The following is a 21,218-nucleotide window of genomic DNA, read 5'->3' as shown; positions in this document are numbered from 1 at the left end:
GTGTGTGGAGGGGCCAGCTCTCTCCGCCTCCCTGATCATTTGTTTACTGTGCTCAAGTTGGGATTCTTGGCCAACAGGCAGCTCAAGGGGGAAAGAACCACGGTGTCTTAAGTGCATTAAATCTTCATATTAGCCCCCTGGCTTGGTAAACCTTTATGTTGGCTTTGTTCTCTTTTTTTCAAGCATGACAAACAAGTGGTTTTTCTTTTCACTTTAATGATTCTTTAAACAAAAAGGGGTAGTTTAGGGCTTTCTCCGAGGCTGATAGGTGTTTCTGTTTAATGAGGTTTTTATTATACTGTATTGGCTTCCCTGAAAAGAAATTACGAGCAGCAAACAGCTGATAATAGAACAAGACTGGAAGAAACAATAACGAAGAGGGGGAAAAAATTAGTGTGGCAGCAGATGCACGCGTTGTAGCTGGGGGATTAAATGCCACTTCCATTCTCCCTTGGCCACCATTGTGCAAGTAATAAAGTGAATGTGGGCACTTATGTGCCAGTTATGTGTGTGCAAAAGATATGGATATAGATATAGACTCAGCTAAACTACCATCTGTGGAGGAAGAAGGCTGGTGAGTTCAGTCTAGACAAAGATGAGTGAAGCTCAGAGTGCGGGGTTTACAAGGGCTGGTCGGTTACCATGGAAACTAATTGGAGCTAATAAGTAAAGGGACATTTTAACTGTGGGAACAGAATAGGAGGGGCTATTTTTCAATATCACCGTTACCTACAATTAATCTTTCATTTTAGGAGTGTCCTTACTTAATTCTTATGATGAAGCGCTTCACTCTGTGCACAACCTCACGCTGCTCAAGGTACTTGAAAATTCGGCATATCATCTTTTAGAATGTGCTGTGTTTTAGGTTTAGATCTTTCAAGACAGAATCAATTTCACTTTTTTTTTCTTAAAAAATAAACTGTTTGCAGATGGCAAGGAGAAAGGAAGGGAGGTAATGGAAAATTCTTAACTTCTAAAGTGACACTCCGCTGAGCACTAAAGCAGGCTACAGAGAGAAGGGGAGCCGGGACCTTATCCTGCAGCACCAGCTTCAGGTTTTTGTTTGAGTTGATTTTCCCTAACAAAAGCATTTCAGAACAACAAGGAAAAATGTGTTTCTGTGGGCTCACTCTTACAATACTTTCCAAAGGTAGCATTTACAGCTACTGCAGAAGCAAGTATTAAGATCACAGCAAACAGCCACATCTATTGCATCCTTGTATTTTTTATTTTAAAGCAAGTATTAAATCCTGTAAATAGCTGAAGTTATCAATAAAAGAGAAGCAGTGACTGAGTTTTAATGAAAAGATCTACAATTTAATAATAGAATAAAATGTCTGTGTTAAAAAGCACTTTAAACAATATGTAGGTCAGAACCAGGCCCATTTGGGAACCCCTCATAGATGGTGTGTTACAAGCACAGGGTTGATAAAGCTTCTTGATTCGACATCTGTACAGTTTCTTAGGTTTTACTTTTGTAACTCAATTTACAGTTTAAGAGAATGCGAACTACCTTAATAATGTCTCTGGGGTCTTCAAAATCTATGCAGTTGAGGTAATCCAGATTTCCAGACATGGGTCTGGTTGGATTAACCCCCTCCCACCAAAACAGGAAAAAAAAAAAAAATACCTTACAATAATTGGCACTCTTAAAAATTTTATGATGCCCAAGGGAAGTTAGAGCCCTGTTGTGCCACTTGCCATTGTTGAAAATGTTTGTGTTGATTATGGATCTGGACTTAGCTGATTAGGAGTAGTTTAGTGAATACACAATATATTGTGAAACAGACACCTCATAATCACTTCTGAGAAGCAATTGAGCAAATGAATCAGGACTCTAACTTCTGATTCTTTTTTTCCCCTCCTTCTTCTTTATAACCCAATTATAAGAAAAAATGCACTGCAGAAAAATTAGTTTTCTAATTTTGTACTTCAGAAAATTGCACCAGGAATAATTTTTAAGTATCTTAATATAATACCACACAGAAAATTCTGGAAAACACAAGCTAGTCAAGTCAATGTTGCCAGAAACTGAAATAATTCTTGTGATACTGGCACTCCACGTATTAGATAACTATTTATAGTCTAAATTTTAAGGCATTAGGCAAGTTTAAGTGTTTTTTTTGTTTTGTTTTGTTTTTAAACAATCCCCCTTCCAGTTCAAAGAAATTCAAAAGATGCAATACTTAAAATGTTGGCTTCCCACAGACACTGTCAGGGAGTTGGTAGTATTTAGAATTCCTATTTTCTCTTTCAGTTTATCAAAATTCCTTAGATGTCTGATGGAATTTTTGAAATTGTGAGATTTGTGGCAATTAATTGATTTCCAGATATCTTCTTAAAGTACTGTAACAAGTATAGCCATTTTCTGTTTCAGACGGCTGTCAAAGTACTTCGTTTTATAAAACAGTTCAGAAAACCAAAAAAAAAAAAAAAAAAGCACATAAGAAGGAGATATTGAAATGACCAAAAATTGAAAACATTTCAAAGCAAAATTGTTAATGAGCTGTTTGAGCTATATGGGCATTATAAGTGCAATTAACTAGAAGCCAATAAAAATAATCAATGACAGAGTGCAGTCCTCTGGTACCAAAGTGCTTTTACAAAGAGATGTCTGTGAAAGCAGCAAGTGATTTAAAAAGCCACCTTTATCTATGGGAGCGTGTGCTATTTTACATGAGTAGAAACGAAAATGATTTTCATTGACTATTTCTGAAGTTCAGCCTGTGGCAAACAGTGAAGAGCTGTGTGTGGGAATAGAGAAGTTTCTGCTCTTAGCTGCACCCCCCCCCCCCCCTGCCAGGAATGTTGGAGGCAGCCACGATCTAATCAAAGGAAGGTAGGAGTTTAGATTTCAAAATGTAGATGTCACATTTCAGTGGAAACTACTCCTACATTAACCCTTTATCAGCAAGTCAAGATGAGTCTTTTATCTCCTATGGAAGGGAAAACCTCTTGCTGAGAAGATGGCCCTTCCATAGGATGGGCAGTAAAAAATTTTTAGGGTTTCTTTGCATCCCACTGAGGGTCTCCATCATCCCAGGGGGAGCACGAGGAGTTGTGAAAAGTAACGCGCAACTGGCCATCAGAATAATTCATTCCCTCCACCTTCTCTGTAGCACCTCCCACTTCTCCTCTTTTTATAGCAGTCCTTTCTCTCCGAAAATCTCAGGTTACTTGACTGGGAGCTCTCAGACCTCCAGTTTCAGCCCTGCCCTCAGCCTCCAATCCGTAAGAGACACCCAGCCCCAGCAATTGGATTGGGCAGCCCGTCTTGACACACCACTGTGCTGAGTGCTTGAGGACGTGTTTCAACAGATGGTTGGGGTTAGTGTGTGTCATCACATTCGAGTGGGGATTAAGAGAAGGAAGGCTGCCTTGCTGGAGCTGTGTGGTCTTCTCCAAGTGAGAGTCGCAGGCAATAGAACTACTTTGCTTTTGGAGGAAAAGGAGGAATTCATTTTCAGCAGACACAAGAAAAGCAGTTTTTTTTTCAGGTAAAGTAAAAGACATTGAATGCTTCTCTCCCCGTCTCTCTTTTAGCATAGTTTTGAATGGAATGCTAGCACGGCACACTTGTCAAAGCCAGTTGTTGCTGTCCTATCAATGCTGCTATTGTACGGCTGACAGATGACAGTGAGCATAGCTTGACGCTTGGCTGTCTTTGTAGAACTAACACTCCTCATGCCTTGCTTTTGAAGGTGTAGCTAAGAAAATATCTTTGGGAGCCGCGTTTGTACCTTTTCATATGCCCGTTGTATACTCAAAACAGGAGCTATAACTTGCTTGTAGAGAGTAGATAAGGCTGAGAAAGGATTTATTTTAGCTTTCAAAATTAAAATTCACTTTCAAACTGTTGCATTTTACTGCTCAATTTATAAAGATTCTTTGAAGGGTCTATTACTGAGTTGCTGGCAGAGATGGAAATGCTTTCTTCACCGATTTGTGCAAGGTAGATTATGTCTGACTTATGACAGAGCAAAGGGTATTTTAAAATGCTTTTGGAGATTGACTCTAAAGTTTGGAAACTCCTTAAGAGAAGGGGCTACCCTCTGAACAGCCGCTAGGTCAGCTTTAAAACTAAAATGCTTAGAGCTGGAAGAAAAGCAGAGGAAGAAGGAGGAAAATGCTCTTTAACATAGCCTTCTTGCAGCTGCAGGGAAAGCAGATGGAGGTAATTGATTTGCAGATCTGTTTGTGAAAGTTTTACAAGTCATGGAAAACTAAAGTAGCATCTCTGTAATGGATTATTAAGAGTCACTACATTTATAGGTTTTAGACCGGCTAAGTGAAGTGTTAATTAAACGTAAATAGATTTTCAGGTTTGGTTATAAACAGGCAAACAAAAGGGATTTAATTATAAACTAGTCATTGGAAATTAATAGTCATCTGGTGCCTGAGCAACATAAAATGAGTTGTCATCATATATGTGAGTAGCTGTAACGGCTCTACCAAAAGCACCCACCAAAATTGAATTGAACTATTTATAAATATAACAAGGAGGTGTATATGCTATGTTTAATTTGTGGTATTAAAAAAGGCCTTTCAATTCAGGCTCTATTTTCACAGGGATCAAAACATAAAATTTTCAATTTTCCAAATTTTCTAGCAAGATAGGTAAGCCAATGAGACTTCTGCTACCCTAATATACTTGCCCTCCGATAACAACGTTCATATACCTGTGGTATGCAGAGATTTGGGCTCCTACTGGACTTTCACATTTGGCAAAGAAACCCAGCACTATCCTTACCCTTTGCAGGTGAGAGATTCTATGAATAATATTGTATACAAGCTGTTCTGAAATAAGAGCTGTTTAGTAGGTTGAATAACAGGATTTATGGCTAGTGCTTTGTGATTTTAGTATTCAATTGCATAAAGATGCCTGTAAAATTATGTTTCAAGTTGCATTATACGTACTTTTGCAACCAGGCAGTTAATTTTTTTAAATCCTTTTTTGAAAAAGTTAATACTAAAACAATATTTTAATATGATCTTTCACTTTTATTCAGAATGTTCTCCAGTTATACTCCCAAACTTCTCCTTCAATGAGAAATTATCCTCATAAATACCCAGACATTTATTCTAACTGAGTATTATCTGATTCCCAATATTACATAACCAAAATAGAACCAAGTTCATAAGCTGAAGTCTTTTGGAATTCCAGTCATTCCATTTTGACTTTACAATGGAAATGGGGTTTGAAAAAATAAAGACAGAAAGGCAAACTAATATCTTGTGTCATATCAGGATTAGAACTACATGGACGGCATATAGCATGCATGGTGCTAACTACCAATGCCGCGTTTCACTACTGCAGAGATATTTCACAAGAAAGGCAAGTTCCTCCTCACAGATCGGATTTTCCTCCCTGAGATGAGGCGTGATGGCTTCTAACAGAGGCAAGGTGCTGTTTAGCAACGGATACCCCACCAGCGTACATCCCTAATGCTGCAGACCGATCACAGGGCTACCTGGACAGGACTGTGGCGATATGGGACAATTCCCCCGAAACAACAATTGTACACAGGATTAGGCAGGATGGAAACAAGAAAGGAAGTGTGGAGAGATAATAAATTCACACCTTGAAACGGTAGCCGAGTTTTTGTCCCCCAACAGGATAATGTGAAGTTACTTCGTGAACTGAAAGGGCTCGCTTAAAACACAGTGCCCACAGGGCAATCCCAGCTTCTTGTCAAAATCAAAATCTACTGTCCCAGATGGTAAACATGCAGAGACACATTTATGGTGACTTCTACATACGTCAGTTTGACATTTGGTTTCTTCCTGACAGCACTTGTGCTGGTAATACACATGAAGTTCCCATCAGCATTCCGCCAGCTGTGAAAGTGTTTGAGCACACGGGATATCCCTTTCAGAGAAGCAAAAAATAACGGAGGTCTAGGAGATCTGAAATATGCACTCGGTGTACATTAAGATGACAGATCTTAGATGTGAAAAGTGATCTGAAAGCTTGATTTGTGAAAGTGACAAAATTCATTTTTATAGTGGTGTGCAATACCAAAATACATTAGTCTAGGTATTGACTGAATCCATGGTAGGTTATGAGTGGGAACCTCCATCAGGAAACTAGAAGGGTTCTACTCTGTTTTCCTTCTAAGAAAATGTAAGTGACTTCATGCAGATTGTTGTAGTCATTTCCATCATAATAGTAGAGACAAGTGGCAAGTGGGACATTTCCTATTTCCTTCCCTAATTATGTATCCATATTGGAAGGATAAGAGGTTAGGTTATTCTGTGTTTTATATTGAAAATTAGTTTATTCTTTAAAAATCCTAGGACCTGGCACAGTGGCTCACGCCTGTAATCCCAACATTTTAGGAGACCGAGTCTGGTGGATCACCTGAGATCAGGAGTTCAAGTCCAGCCTGGCCAACATGGAGAAACCCCATCTCTACTAAAAATGCAAAAATTAGCCAGGCATGGTGGTGGGTACCTGTAATCCCAGCTACTTGGGAATCTGAGGTAGGAGAATTGCTTGAACCCAAAGGCGGAGGTTGCAGTGAGCCGAGATCACGTCATTGCGCTCTAGCTGGGTGACAAGAATGAAACTCAGTCTCAAAAAAAAAAAAAAAAAAAAAAAAAAAAAAAAATCCATAAAGCAAGATTTCTGATACTGAGCTGTATATACTATTGAGATTTCTCCAACCATCACCACATAGATGAGGCCAACCAAAGGGTAAGCTCAGGACATCTGTTCCTCCCCCCGCCCCGTGCAATATTTTTATGTGGAGAGCATGAAGTACATTTAAGGGGATTAAAATTTTTAAAACTGGACTCTAAATAGATGCTTACTTTTATCATTATTGACTTTGGGGAGGAGGAGGCTCATGTATGAAATTAAGTCTATGATCATGTGGTAAATTCACCTTTTATTTAGATTAGATCCATGAAAATTTTTGAGAAGAGATATCTTATTGGAAAAATTTTTCCTGAAATATATTTCCTATTTAAAACATTTTTGATCTATGTTAATATCCTGAGGAAGTGGGGAATTAGCCTGTTAGCCTTTTTTTTTTCCTCTCTCATATTTCCCTCTCCCCTGTAGCCAATCTGTCACCAAATTCTGTGAGTCCTTCCTTTAAAATGTCTCCCACATGTGGCCCACAGCTACCATCCCAGTGCAATGATCATCTCACATGTGGGTCATTGCAGCAGCCTCCTAAATGGTCCACTTGCCTTCATTTCCCTCTTCTGTCTACCACTGCAGACTCAGTTTCCTAAAATGCCACTTTCATCAAAGCATTTCTAGTCTGAAAATTACCACGTGAACCCCTTACTACCCACAACATGAATTTCAGTCCTATTCTAATATTCTGGCCTTCTGTTATTTGGCCCAAACTTTCCAACCATTTCTCCCTACCAAATCCCCACAACCTCAGAAGTCTACCTTTCCTTCCAGCTAAAGCGGCCAGCACAGCATCTCCACTTGCTAGTCTTTTCTTTCAGCCCTAACCACTCTAGCCTTCTATCTTGTCTTTAAAATGAGAGTTTGTCATCATGTGCACGGTTCCTTCTAAGTCTGCATTCATAAGCCTATGTGTAAAATGCCCCACTCAGTTCATCCTTATCACCTCTATATATTCGTCCTTCAAAGTTTCAGCCTAAGTTCCGAATACCTCCTTCGAGAAGCTTCCCCGACCACTACCTCTTCCTGCAATGCTTTTCTTCCCTTCATATTGACCATTGGTTATCCATGGATTGCATTTAAAGCCATTGCTTTATTTTTTTTTTTTTTTCTGCTCTATAGCTTGCTTGTTTATTCCTTGACTTCTCAGGGAGGGTGACAGGGACTGGCCTGGTCCACTTTAATGACCCACAGAAGACCCTAAAAAGTGTGCTTACTAAACTCACCAGGACATTCAAACACTCAAGGCACTTTCCCTTCTAGAGTTACCCCACTTTGGAGCCATTCACTGGCTCCACTAGCTTCCTCCCCACCCAGGACAGGAAATGAAAAAAAAAAAAAATGAAACTCAGTGGGTTTTATTTAGGGGAACCTTAGGGAAAATGGCCGTAAGGCAGAAAGTGAAATAATTGCCCCAGATTAAGCTTGACTATTATATGAAAAATACCCATCAAGTTCAGCTTTAACTGTAGTAGAAATTAAGTGTATTGGCTGCTGCTCTATCGTAAAATCCCAAATATGGCTTTGGAGCAGAAGAGTATGGGCTCTGGGTTCAAACAGACCTGTGTTCTAATCCAGGGACCACCGCTCTAGCTGTGTGGCCTTGGACAGGGAAGTGACCCATTCTGAGATTCAGCTCCTTCCTCTGTAAAATGCAGATAGGAGTACTTATCTTGGGAACATTGTAAAGAAAACACATAAATCAGCTAGTTCAGTGCATATCCAGTATTGTGTGTTCAATAAATGCAAGTGAGAGGGGGTTGATTGGTGCATACATAGATCCAGACCTAGGATGCAGGAATAACAATCATTCAACTGTGTCAGTCATTAATCCTATGTATTTATGATGTGCCTTCCTTTAGCATTTTCTTCTGCCCCCAAAGGCAGGGGAATAAGGAAAGGAGGGAGAGAGCAAGGCAGAGAAAGTGAGAGTAAGAGAGAGAGAGAGAGAAGGAGGGAAGTGCTCTTGGCATTTAGGGATTTGGAGCAACTGAGCTAATGGCTCTGTAGGGACAGTAGTGACAGTTAAATACACATTGAGGGAGGAATGAAGCATGAAGCCCTGAGTCCTGCACCAAGGACAATAAAGAGCAGGCCCTGGGCCACCGTGCTGTTGGGGAACAAAGGACCCTGTCTGTGGACCCCAGCAGGGATTTGGATTCACTAAGGGTCATGTGCTTCCCTTCTTTCCTCCTGGCTCACCAGCTGTAAAGAAATATTAATAAAAACTTGACAAAACACTGTAGAGAGTCAGATCAAGCTTCCAGAAGTAATTGATAAAGCAAGATACCATTTAGACTTCACCTCCAAGCCAAATTTAATAAAAAAACTGAAAGCAATCAGTCTGAGCCCCTTACCATTCCCAAACTCTGCACCCATCATCAAACATTGAACCTTCTATTTGTGCCTTTTCCCTGGAAGGGCAGCTGACTGCAAAATTCTCTAACAAGGCACTGAGTGCCACTTAGCAAATATGTCCTTAGATATTGGATATTCAGTTCTAGCTTTCTGATCATCTGGTCTGCACCTGCTCTCAGTCAGGAAGAGGAAAGAAACTGGAACTGCCAGGGATGATGGGCAAGGCAGTATTTCTGGAGATCCCTCCCTCTCCCTAGCAAACATAACTATCAAATTTTCAAAGAGAGGCATTAACAATTACGTTTGACACCATCTTCAGTTGTAGCCACTAAGCTGGTCCTCCTTTGCCCTCTAAATATGTCATCCATGTACTCCTGCACAATAGTGCATTAAACTTCTTAAATTTTAATTTAATTTAATTTTTTGAGACAATGTCTTACTCTCTCATCCAGGCTGGAGGGCAATTGCAAGATCATAGCTCACTGCAGCCTCCATCTTCTGGGCTCAAGTGATCCTCCTGCCTCAGCCTCGTGAGTAGCTAGGACTGCCGGCATGCACCACCATACCCAGCTATTTTTTATTTTTAATTTTTTAGAGACTGGGTCTCACTATGGTGCCCAGTCTGGTCTCAAACTCCTAGCCTCAAGTGATCCTCCCACCTCAGCCTCCCAAAGTGCTGGTATTACAGGTGTGAGCAACCATACCGGCCCTAAGCCACTTTTAATTTAAAAAAAAAAAAAAAAAAAAAATGCAGGTCTTCCCTTTACCTTCAAAGGTAAAATTTTCTTATGCTGTTTTGTTTTGTTTTGCTTACTACACAAGTGCAAACCTATAGGAAACTATGTCTACATTTTCTAAAATATGAATCTAAGGGACTTGGACATGCTAGTGTTTAACTGTTGTGGGTAAGATTAATACTAAATCTCTGTGCTGAATAAATGAGCAGACACACCGTGTTTCTCAATCAAAGGTTTTAATTGTAAAAGGTACATTCTCTCAAAATCAATCTAGAAATTTGGGTCACACTAATCAAATTCTAAAATAAAGTTAGAAGGCTGGTGATGAGAGTGGAGTTTGAAACTGTCAAGAGTCCACGTGGCTCTTGTTGAATATAAACTAAAAAAGATTCTAAAGCTGGATGGACAATCAATTCATGAGCAGGCCTAGACATTTTCATAAAACAGTATCCTTGTAAGATGGGGATTTGTCTTAATACATATCCAATCACATTATAAAATGGTAACAATTGAATTGTCTGTTCTTAAGCAACGAACTCTGATGCAGTTTCATCTACTGTCATGTAATTTTACTCTAGCTCTTCTTTGTTTTGCTCTTTTCTTTTGTTGGCATTGACCAAATCTTCAACTGAGCTACAAACTGCTGTAGCCAGATACTAGTTCTGTTGTTAGAATTAACAGAAACTCTGAACTAAGTTGGCCTGTATGGTGTTACAGGCAACATCTGCTATATTAATTTAAAGTAAAACTAAAGGTTACACAATTAAAAGATATTAGCTATACCAGAATTATGGTGGGAAAAGATGAATTGTATTACAAAGTACATTTGTTGATAAGTTAATTTAGAAGTGTGCACCTGTAGATATTATCTTCAAACTCTATTACAAATATGCCTTTGCATCCCAATCACCTTTCTATCATATAACATGTGTTCTGAATAGACTTCCTGCCAATTTAAAGTTTCACCCTTAACCTTCACCTGCCAATAATCAATCTTCTCCTGAATAGAATGTCCCTGTAAACAGATGTGCCTTACCGTGCATCCAGAAATTCTTGAAACCAGCTTTTAACTTTCATCTTATAAAAAATGCATCCCAGAAAAGAGAGGCCCCCTACAAATCATGTTCTCCTTTTTTTCGTCTGAGAACTTTATGCTGGTAAAAGACAAGAACGTTTTCCAAATATAACAGATAAATAAAAGCATAGGACATGTAATATTTTTTACTTGGGATGCCTAGAGGCTTTACATGTGTTATCGTGTTCTTTTTCATATGTGATATTTAGATTTCATAAAGGAGATTTATGGTATGGACCCGATATCAAACAGATTAAATCTCTTTATTTTACTTTGACTCAGTTTCCTTCTCTGTAAAATGGAGTTATGATTATCACAAAAGTTTGTTATAAAGATTAAATGAGATAATAAAATAAGATGCTTAACACAGAATATAGAACAGAGAAACTGCACAAACACAAAACACAAAAGCTGCATTTTTGTTCCCAGATGGTAAAAGAAAAGGCTTGAGCTGAGGTCTGGTGATAAAGTGAGTATGTCCTTTTCAAATAAAATAGCACTTTTAATCTAATGATCTGTATGACACAATTTGGAAATATAATGTAGAGGGCCACTTGGTAAAGAAGAGAAAGAGGAAGAGGGAGGGAAAGAGGATAGAGGCAAAGAATAGAAAAAAAGGAAAGGAAGAGGAGAGGAAGCATTGTGATCCTCTCTTGCCCCTGCTCTGTGCCTTACTATAATAAGCATTTCATGTCATAGCTAAGTCAGGCCAGATTCTAGAGTGTCCGAATACATCAGGTAGAGAGGTCGGACTTGGTAGCTAAACCGATGCCTAGGAAGTTCAAGCAGTAGGTTTTTAAAGAATGAGGAGAGATTAAGGAAAAATGAGAGTGACAGTGAGTGAGCAGAGACAGAGAGAGAAAGAGAGAGGGGGATAACAAGACAATTGATCCCCAAAGTCCAAATAAATTTTTTTTAAAGTGTTGTCTATTCCCATTGATGCAGTGAGAATAAGGAAAGGATGGATATAAGAAACATTGTGAAGAAATAAATAACAATAATACAACTTGGTGATTAGTCAAATAGAGGACAAAAGAGAGAAAAATACTGAGGTGTCAAGCCCAGGATACAGCGAAATGGTGGCTCAACCTAAAGCTACTGAAAGTGGAATTTCATTCGGCAACACCATATGTTTCCAAAGTGACAATGGTCATTATGGAACAAACGTTTATCTGTTATCTGTAAGCAGACTACACTCGATAGAACTTTATAATGCAGACATAGGTAAATATATGTGTATATCAATGTTTAATAATATATGTGCTGCCGAAGCAAACACTCAATGTTTAATAATATAATTTAAACAGATCTTATTTTCTGATCATTGGTGGGCATTAGACAGAATACATAACTGTGATTTTTATAAGGCATACGCCACCTTAGATTAAAAAAAAAATTTTCTCAGATTAAGAAAATGGTTGGCCAAGTAACAATCTAGCATTTCTATAACTTAGGGGAAGTTACGATATTCAAGTCAAAACACTCAACTACCTCTGCATAACATCTATAATTCTCTTCTTTTGACTAAGAGACTGCTAGTGGAGAGGAACATGAAATTTAAAAAGTCTAGAGGCAAGAAGAGGTGAAATATTTATGTTGCCTATGCTCACAAACCTTCATATTCTACCTTGGAGGAGGCTGATTGACATCCTTTCACAGAATGTACCATTGATTTATTTACAAATGAAATACACATTCCCTTATTCACTACAAAGACAAATCATCCTTAATTTTATGATTTGGGAAAGGTTTCTGCATTCCCCTGCTTTTCTTTCTATTCCCTCTTGTTTTATCCTTTTTTATTTTATTTTATTTGTTTCAACCACTTCCTCTTCAAAATAAGAGAGCCATTCTCTAGTCAAGTCTTCCTACTAAATCAATGGGCAGTTTTCAGGATTAAGTATAGGTTTCTTAGAAGTAGAAGATTGTGTTTGCCATTTCAAACTCTTGCCTTATATGTTAGAGGCTGCATGACTGAAAGAATACAGAGCTTGAGTCAGCAAAATCTGGAACTGAAATGTAGCCCTGTTACTGAAAATTTGTGGGAATAGCATTGACCGTGGAGACTTGACAGCATTTTGGTTCCTCAAAAGAGACTTGGTTCTCATTCAAGTTTTTAATGAAGACTTTGGCCTGTTCTATTTCACCCAACTGAGTTTTCTGAACCATATTCCCTAGTTCCCCTGGAAGAAACGCCAGCCTAAGTATCAGCACCTGTAATCTATTTCTCACTCATGGTTGCCAGACATGAGGGATTAATTGACATAAGCCAGTTTATATTTAGAAGCCATTAATGGCTAGCAACTGAATTGTTGAGACATCCAGTGCAACGAACCAGAGAGAAAAGAATAATACACAAATGCCATAGTTAGATCAATAAACATCATCTTCAGCAAGCACAAATGTTGGGCTTAGCTGCCAAACTTAAAACTAGGTCTCTTCATCTAGTACTCACTTAAGTCAGTGGACCAGGGTCCTGGTATAGAGGTTAGGGACTGAAACATGAGTTGATGTTTCCAAACTCCTTAATTTTGGATTGTCTAAGTTCAGATTTCAATTCAAGATTCTACTCCTACCTGTTACGCTTTTAGATCTGCCTTAGAAGTACAAAGACTTCTGGAATTGGAGAAATTTTGTCCTTCTAAGAAAAGAAAAATGAGTAAGTAGAGAAGTCAGAAAAAAAGAATACAATGAGTCAAAACATTCTCTGTCATAGAGAGTCACTTTACCTTTTTGACATGAAAATCAGGACAGAAAACAGAGGGAAAATAAGCTATATGAAAAACTTCATGTACAGCAATTGTTATTCTCATTAGCCATTCTCCTACAAAAATAGCTGTCTATTCATCTAACGTTCTGGTAAACTACTACAGTAGTCTCAGAAGTAAAATTAGAGGTGTTCCTACAATTGCTTCTACCATTGTTATAACCCCTTTGGAAGCTTAGAATACTCCACTTAACTTCCTCATCTGTTTCAGGCAAATCATATTTCGTGTTGGGTAAATAATATTAAAATGTATATTTTATTATTTCCTTGGTAACTTTTCAAGTCTGAAAAAACAATTAAGCACACTATTAGCAATGAAATAAAATTTGCTGAAAATGACAACAGTGTTGGTGCTAGGAAAAAGAGGCAAGGTGGTACAGTGGAAGGACATTAGAAATCTGGATGCCAGAACTTGGCTACTATTAATAGTGTGATTTTGAGCAAATTAATTAACCCTTCAGGGGCATGCCATCATCTCTTTGCCTGCATTCTGCCATTCCCTTCACCTAAATGACATTATTCTCCTTTACTGGCAAACTCTGCTCTTCCTGTAAGACAGGCTTAAATAAATAAAGCATTCTCCTTTGTTGTCTGTTTTTTTGAGAAAGTGTCTCACTCTGTCACTCAGGCAGGGTGCAGTGGTGTGACCATGGCTCACTGCAGTGTTGACCTCCTGGGCTTAATTGATCCTCCCACCTCAGCCTCCCAAGTAGCTGGGACCTCAAGCACACACCAAGTCTGGCCAACGTTTTTCCTATTTTCTGTAGAGATGGGGTCTCCCTATGTTGCCCAACTGGTCTCAAACCCCTGGGCTAAAGCAATCCTCTTGCCTCAGCCTTCTAAAGTGCTGGGATTATAGGTGTGAGCCACTGCACCCAGCCTAAGCATTCTCCTTGAAACTAAAAAGAATGGTTGGAGGAAAAAGGAAGGACTTCAATCCAGTTTTGCATCACCTCATGCATCTAAAATAAGCTCTGTACCTTATCTCTTTCTTATCTCCACTCGTCTTACCTACTGCCATTAAGCTCATCTTATTTCTACACGGTCTCATCATATCATTCCACTACCCTAAAACACCTGTCTCCCAATTTTGTGCAGCATCCAGTCTAAATAAAGGACCAGCAATTAAGAACCTCCATTATCTTTTCCACTATAACCATTCCACTCCCCCTATACACTTTCTGCTCTTCCCTAAAGCGGTTCAACATGTCCTGAATTTACATCTTTACTTCTGCTACAAGGCACGTGCTCACACTGTTTTCTGGGCTAGGACTGCATCATGGTTCTGCATGTTCAAATTCCACCCATCCTTGAAAAGAAAGACTCAAGCCTCATTACCTCCATGGAACTTTCTTTTCCTAACTCTTCCAACCATCAATAATCTCTCTCTCATCTGTGCTCTCTTTCCACTTAAAATCTTGTCATATAATTTTAGCTCTTAATTATGTACAATTTTGCATTTATTCTTACTCTCATCATTTTTTTAAATTGCCTTCTCTCTCTTATATTTTGAGAAACAGTAAGACAAGTTGAATTTTGAGCCCCTGCATCTATCAAGCATAGCTTCAAGGTGGTAGAGCCAGTACATCCTAAAGGCCTTCATTACACATTCACAGTTAGAATGATCAAGGACTACTGGGATAGAACATTATATTTCAGTCATTGAAAATTTTAGGAAACTAATCAGCAGCACATTCACAACCACCCCGGGCATTCTTTTGACAATGTGGAAGGCACTATCTTGGGCACTGATTCTCTGGCTCAGATTTTTTGTTTCCATCTTCTGCCCACATCACTCTCCAGGGCTGCATTTGCGCCAGCTGGATTCCATCCAGAAACAGATTCAAATAGACAATAGGCCAACTAGAATTCCCATCTTCCTTGATTAGATGTGAAATTGTATAGCTGGGTGTCACTCACATGCCAGCCACTCAGGATTCTATGTTATCAATTAATTTCTCTTGAGAGCTGAACTGAAGAGATTGTGACAATTCTGTTTTCAAGGACCTGTAAAATTACAGCTAGAGCAGATTTTCATGGATAGTCCTAGATATATAGGCCTGTCCACTATCTGCCACATAGCATAAATTAAAACACCCTGTTAATTTCACAGTAAATCGTGTTGGTTTTTTTTTTTTTCTGCAGTGGGCATGGATTGGAAAAATTTTGTCTAGGAATGGTATTCTCATTTGTGGGACAATCAGCAACTGAGGTAAAAGATTTTAAATTACTTGGAAGAAAGAAGAAATTATTGCACACTGTCAAAAATACTGAATCTTATTTGCTGTTGTTGCTTCAGTAACTTAGAATTTGCAGTGGATTTTCCAGGAAAGGATATCATAGAAACACAGAATGTTGGAAGCATACCTCCAACAATCTAAGCAGAATCTAAGCAGAATGTTGGAGGCATACCTTAGAGATAATCTAAGCAGAATCTCTCATTTTACATCTGAGGAAACAGAGGACTGGGTTTGTTGGGAGACCTGCCTAAAATCACAAAACTCGTTTTCTTTTTTTGTTTTTTTTTTGGTTTTTTTTTGTTTTGTTTTGTTTTGTTTTGTTTTTTTTTTGAGACGGAGTCTCGTTCTGTCGCCCAGGCTGGAGTTCAGTGGCGCGATCTCAGCTCACTGCAAGCTCCCCCACCTCCCGGGTTCACGCTATTCTCCTGCCTCAACAAAACTCATTCTTACCAGGCAGAGTTCTAAACCCCAGCTTTATATTTTTAAAAAGTACGAGTCAGTAAATTCCACCCGGACGAAAATGAGTTCATGTGTCCACTTTACATCAGGACCCAGCAAGGAGAAGAGATGAGTCCAGCTCCCTTTTCGACCATGGACTTTCTTGCTGAGGGCTACCGTGAGTGATTAGGTAGTGTAAATGATGACTGGGACTGGAACAAATACAAGAAAAAGCTTTTTTTTTTTTTTTTTTCAGACATACTCCTTATGGAAAATCTGTTCTAATGGAGATCACCAAGCACTGTTGCTATGGATGATCTGTGAAAATATGCAGCTTTATCGTAGAGAAACTTCCTTGTAAAAGCATTTTTTAACATATGTTTAAAGAATACACTATCCACTGTTGATGATGACAATATCAAGCATCACGACTTCAAAACAATTTTCACTTGCACTAAATCACTGGAACTTGTAATATTTGGGTAAGGAGAGCAGTATGTCATTTCTGTACACCAGAAAACTGAATCTGAGGGACAGCATGCCATTTGCCTGAGTCTAAACATCTGAGTGAGGTAATTAGCATTAGAACTCATGTCTTCTGGATCCCACTTCACTGCCCAATACTTCAAATGATTTCACATATACCATATTTTGTCAATATTAGGGACACCTATTGCATTAGAACCGTTGAACTGTCCCCTTAGTAATGTCACCTTACCGGGAAATAAACATTTGAATACCTCCTCAGGTACTGAAACTTTCCCAAGAGAAGTATGTGAGCAATATTCTTCATAGCTTAATAAATTACATGACTGTATATACAATTATGCATCTATATAATTTGCATTTGAAACTGATTTATTTGTAAAAGAAGTAGCAGTAGTCATTATTGTATTATAAATGTATTTCCTAGTCATAACTTCCATTTTTTGTTTTGTACTATAAGGAATAACAGTTTAATAACTCAAAATAAAAAGATTAATTTAGAATATCCTAAATATGGTTTTGACTTTTAAAAAAGTTTTGTTTTAAGACATGTTCTAGATTTTCTTTTGATGTCGTAAATATCTCAAAATCCATTATGATTTCCAGAGCAATGAAAGAAATAAGTCATAGGAAAAGAGCATTTTCGTTCATATTTTAAGTTATTGGTCATATTTCAATCCACTGGAAAATGTGATTGCAAATCTGGTTAGAATTATAAAATTTCAGGCTTACCAGTATTACAACTTCTTATGAATGTGTGAATTCTGTTGAGAATGTGAAGATAAAGTGGCAGAATAATTATCTTTTTTTATAGCTAAACTTTATGATAGTGAATGCTGTTGAAAAAGGGATTCTATGAAAGTTATTTTTTGATCTATAAGAATATTTTGTTCATACTGTTTTCCTTTTCTTAAATTTTCAACTTTTATTTTAAGTTTAGGGATACATGAGCAGGATGTGCAGGCTTGTTACATAGGTAAATAGGTAAATGTGTGCCATGGTGGTTTGCTGCACAGTTCACCCCATCACCCAGGTGTTAAGCCAAGATTCCATCAGCCATTCTTCCTGATGCTTCTTCTCCTCGCAACCACCCACCCTACGACAGGACCCAGTGTGTGTTGCTCCCCGCCATCGTGTCCATGTGTTCTCATCATTCAGCTCCCACTTATAAGTGAGAACATGCAGTATTTGGTTTTCTCTTCCTGAGTTAGTTTGCTAAGGCTAATGGCCTCCAGCTCCATCCACGTCCCTGCAAAGGACATGGTCTCTTTCTTTTTTATGTTCATACTATTTTCAGCTAAGCCTATACATTAAACACTTCTATAAAACACTGCTTCCCTGTTTCCTATTCGTATCTCAGTTGTTGTTTATAATGAAAATAAAGTTTGCTATTTTCACTACTCAAAGAGAAGACCAGAAGAAATAAGGCTGAGCTCTTACTAAACTCTTAACAGCTGTATTCTTGATCTTCCCTCGAGTAGCAACTGCTCTTTAGTTTCTGTCACCTTGCCTCAAACATGTTCATCACCTCCACCAAAAAGACCACATAAAATGGCAAACTTTTGAAATGAGAAAGAGCACCAAGAAAAGATGTAAGTCCTCGCAGGAGGAATACAACTCAAAAAGGATGACATAGAGGGTGAGGGCATCAGTCTCTTTTGCTCTCACCACTGAGAAAAATTTGGCACTATAACCGGCTTGTTATGCAAACAGATAAAGGGCTTTCTTCGTTTGCACTCTACTACCATTTGTAAATCCTCTGAAGTTTTAAGTAATTTGATTTTCCCTATAGTTTATGAAATACACAACCTTCAATTTTTGTGTAACAATTTACACTTTTCAACATGCTTTTAAACATTTCATTTGATTTTGACAACCTTATGGATCACACCACGTAACTAAGTACTTACGCCCATTTCAAAGAAATAGAAACAGAGACACATCTTAGGTGATACATGCTGAAATATTAATGTATAGTGGTATAAGATCATGATATGTGCAGTTTACTCTCAATAGTTCAAGGGAGGAATATATATATGTACATAATTATGTGTATAATATATTATACTTTATATATATATAAAATCTCTGTGTGTATATATATAGAGAGAGGGGCAGGGGGAAGGAATGAAACTGATAAGGCAAGACATTGGGGCAAGTTGTTACCCATAAATGAATATGGGTAACTGGTATGTAAGTGTTCTTTCTACTAGTCTTCCAAATTTTCCATAAGTTTGAAATTATTTTCAAATACAAATTTTTAAAAATTAATTAAGGAAAGTTAAGTGATTTGCATAAACAGCTGATTAGAGGCAAAGTGAAGAACTAGGATCCAGGTCTCCTAACTGTAATCTATTTCTGTAAACTGAAAGTAATTTCCACTTAAATTATAGTCAGCCCTTCATATCCACAGTTCCACATCAATGGATTAAACCAACCTTGGATAGAAAACTATTGAGGGGAAAATACAACAATAAAAAAATACAAATTTTAAAATACAGTATAACTATTATATTTACATAGCACTTACCTTGTTTGGGGTATTATAAGTAATCTAGAGAGGATTTAAAGTATGTGGGAAGACGTGTACATATTGCAAATATCATGTCATTATATATCAGGGACTTGAGCATCCCTGATTTTGGCATCTACAGTGGGGTTCTGGAATCAATTCTCCAAGGAGACTGAGGCAGACTGTATTTATAAATCACAGTCATACGTTTTGTCAGTCAGTCATCAATAATCAGTACCATAGCTCAGGAGAAACTCATAATGATTTATTAATAACCCTTACTTATACATCATACTACTCATTGCAAACTGTTTTCACTGACCTTATTTTAGTTATCTTTATAATGCTTCCAGTGAAGTGGACTGGACAGGTATTGTGGGACCCATTTTGCAGATGAAGAAAGAGGCTGTGAAAGTTACTTATACCATTAATGTTCACAGCTACTAAACAGCAGAGTTTAGAAGGATGCCAAAAGAGAATATTGGAAAGAGCACTGGTTCTAGAATTTAGGATTTAAATTCCAATATGCCTTCTTAGCATTCTAATGCTTTTTTATACTCCTACTGACCATACCTAAAACTTCTAGGGCTCACATTATATTTGGCGATAGAAAAGCAACGTTCTTGCCGGCAAGGTGGCTCACGCCTCACCTGTAAGTCCTGGCTAATCAAGAGACTGAGGCGGGAGGATCACGTGCACCCTGGAGTTCCAGGCTGCGATGAGCTATGATTGTGTCCACTGCAACAGAGCGAGACCCTGTCCCTAACAAAGCAAAAATCAAAAACATTCTCTTAAAGAACAAAACAAAATGACTGAGAAAGATGTCTGTTTTACTTACTAATGTTACATATAAAACAGTAACAGCTAAGATTTATTAAATACACCCTTACCATGTACAAGTAAGTGCTGTACATACATTATCTAATTTAATTTATGCAACATCTCTATGACATAGAATTCTCTTGGTCCCAATCTTACAACCAAGGAAATAGGCTCTGAGAGTTTGACTGACTTGGCCAAGGTTACAGACTTGAAGGGACCAAGGTTGGATATGGACCCAGAAATCTGACTCCAGACTCCCTACCATTAACTGGTCCTATTCCACATTTTCCTTTTTTTCCTTTAAGCTCAGCTGACTTTTTAACAAATGTCTTTTCCTCATATTTAGTAATTTTTAAATTCTGAAATTAAGATCATCCTTTCTAGAAACATAGTTTATATGGAAAAACATTTGCATGAAAAAAATAGACCTTCCTTCTTATTTGCACCCTCTTGAAAGCAGGCACCACATCTTATCTGCACCAACAGCAGCTCCTGGCACACATGGAACACTCAATAAATGTTTGTTAAATGAATGAATAATGTTCAGAGTTCTCTATTAAAAGTTTTACATTATCTAAAATACTTAAAGACAAGACCTAAAATTCAGTTGGCTCAATTCACCAAATCTCAACTTTATAGTAAAGCACACAGTTTCAGTGCCAGAAAAACAAATAAATGAAAGCAGAAAATAAATTTCACTTTCAAGAAATTTTTAATTCTGCCCTTGGAAAGTCGAATTGCTCTGTGGATGTTTGAACAAATGTGGCCTTTGACTATCTGGATAACCTTCTTTAGATTATAATCTATTGTCCGCATGACAAAAAGTCATGCCCAGGCTCACTAATATCTGCATTTCACGATTTTCCTTTTGCTATAACCAGATAGGATAAAAAAGGAGAAATAGTCAAGCAAGGACCATGGTCCCAGGACAGGAGGAGAACCACCTCCAAGATATACAGCTTGCTTTCTTCTTCTTCTTCCTTCCTTCCTTCCTTCCTTCCTTCCTTCCTTCCTTCCTTCCTTCCTTCCTTTCTTTCTTTCTTTCTTTCTTTCTTTCTTTCTTTCTTTCTCTCTCCCCCTCCTCCTCCTCCTCCTTCTTCTTCTTCTTCCTCCTCCTCTTCCTTTTCCTCCTCCTCC

The 21,218-nt window shown here is 38.1% G+C and overlaps 1 protein-coding gene across 1 annotated transcript in view; it reads left to right on the top strand.

Moving 5' to 3' along the window:
- Positions 1–3,170: 3,170 nt before the first annotated feature.
- The window catches only part of SULF1 (sulfatase 1), a 199,467-nt gene continuing 181,419 nt past the window's right edge, over positions 3,171–21,218 (top strand). The window contains exon 1 of the mRNA XM_017872747.1: positions 3,171–3,497. The gene's annotated coding sequence lies outside the window, so the exon portion shown is untranslated. The remainder of the gene's footprint in view (positions 3,498–21,218) is intronic.

Source organism: Rhinopithecus bieti, unplaced genomic scaffold, assembly GCF_001698545.2.
Source record: "Rhinopithecus bieti isolate Rb0 unplaced genomic scaffold, ASM169854v2 scaffold_6536, whole genome shotgun sequence".
Taxonomy (NCBI): Eukaryota; Metazoa; Chordata; class Mammalia; order Primates; family Cercopithecidae; genus Rhinopithecus; species Rhinopithecus bieti.
The sequence above is the reverse complement of the archived record's forward strand: the minus strand, read 5'-3'. Positions and strand labels throughout refer to the sequence as shown.